The sequence below is a fragment of the Cebus imitator genome, unplaced genomic scaffold, assembly GCF_001604975.1.
Source record: "Cebus imitator isolate Cc_AM_T3 unplaced genomic scaffold, Cebus_imitator-1.0 Scaffold2, whole genome shotgun sequence".
Classification (NCBI taxonomy): Eukaryota; Metazoa; Chordata; class Mammalia; order Primates; family Cebidae; genus Cebus; species Cebus imitator.
The window spans coordinates 13201323-13202896 of record NW_016107317.1 but is presented as its reverse complement, the minus strand read 5'-3'; the positions used below and the strand labels follow the sequence as shown (position 1 = coordinate 13202896).

General features: G+C 53.8%; 1 protein-coding gene across 5 annotated transcripts in view; it reads left to right on the top strand.

Moving 5' to 3' along the window:
* Positions 1–27: 27 nt before the first annotated feature.
* IRAK4 (interleukin 1 receptor associated kinase 4) overlaps positions 28–1574 on the top strand; it is a 28533-nt gene continuing 26986 nt past the window's right edge. For 3 of the 5 annotated variants that reach the window (XM_017529876.2, XM_017529870.2, XM_017529843.2), the window contains exon 1: positions 30–185. The gene's annotated coding sequence lies outside the window, so the exon portion shown is untranslated. The other 2 variants (XM_017529851.2, XM_037738894.1) reach the window with 2 other exon arrangements.

The window sequence follows — 1574 nt, the reverse complement described above, 5'->3', positions numbered from 1 at the left end:
CGCCACGTAAAGACCCGCCCTACGCAAGACGTGGAGTTTCTCACCTAGCGGAGCCGCCTGGAGGCGCCAAGATGAAGCCATCAGGGAAGTGGGGCGGAGCCTGCTGGGTTGGCCCCGCCCCACCGCGGCATTTCCTAGTTCGCTGATTCTTCCGTTGCCTGCTTCAACAGCCCGCGACCGGGCAGGTAAGGTATTCCTCACCTGCGCGCCCCAGTCAAAGGTCGTCCGAGGTCCGCGTCCAGGCCTCGGTCTCTCTGCCCCAGGGTTGCCGGGGTCGGCTGAGGAACGGAAATCGCTTTCTTATCCGTAAGAAAAGTTAGAGAGGAAGTGGGTTGCTTGGACAGAGCTTACTCCTGAAGAAAGACTTGGGTGGGTCCCCGTGAATCTAGAAGTTCGTCGGCCCTGAGTAAGAGCCTGAGTCTCGGAGGGGCGTCAGCCAGCTGTTCTGGGGCGCAGTCGGACCTCAAGTTTCTCACCTCCCTTGCTCTGGGTTCCGTGAGTCCCTTTGCGAAATGAAGTCTGTTTTCCCCAGAACCAGGAAGTCAGGCCAGCACCTGGCAGAGATGCCTGTGACGCTGACAGCTCGCGGAGCCTTCACAGGATTGTAATTCGCTTGTTTCTCTGGCCTCCAAGCTTCCAGGGAATTAGACAGTGGAGCGGGCTTACGGGATCAGATGAGAACATTCGCAGAGGTGGAGTGGGGGGTATACCTGCCATCTTGGAAGCCAGAGGGGAGAGAGACAAAGGGATGAAAGCAAACCCTGAGAAAGCACTTTGAGCATTTTAGAATGGGAACAAATGGCACTATTATTGCCTCCAAAACGTAACTGCCCCAGGCCCCTTATAAGCCGAGGATATTAAAATCTGCCTCTTCCCTTTCTTAGAGTGATCCTTGAAGAAGGCAATCGGGAAGTTCAAATTTCTTCTGTTTTCGTACAAAGTGTTCATTTGAAGTTTGCCTTATACCTCTCCAAACCAAGCCTCTAATGTTCCAGGCCGAACTTGCACCTTCCTGAGCCTTCTCCATCTCAGTAAACATTGGGAAACTTGGTTATGCCAAAAACCTTGGTGCCAGTCTTCTCACGCTCCGCATCAGCCCATAGCTTTCTATTGGCCTCACCTCCGAATCCTAGGACTTCTGCACTTGCTCTGCTAACACCCTGGTCCTAGCCTCCAGCCCCTCCCACCTGGCTTATTGGTACGCTCTCCTAAATCCTCCCTTTCTTGCTTTTCTGCCCTTACTCCAACATCCTTTATTCCCAGCAGCCCCAGTATCCTTTCAAGACCATGAGTATAGAGCATGTCTCCCTTTTTTCTGAAAACTTCCAGGTGGCCGGGCGCGATGGCTCACGCCTGTAATCCCAGCACTTTGGGAGGCCAAGGCAGGCGGATCACGAGGTCAAGAGATCGAGACTATCCTGGCCAACACGGTGAAACTCCGTCTCTACTAAAAAAAAAAAATGCAAAAATTAGCTGGGCATGGTGGCGCATGCCTGTAGTTCCAGCTACTCGGGAGGCTGAGGCAGGAGAATTGCTTGAACCCGGGAGGCGGAGGTTGCAGTGAGCCGAGATCG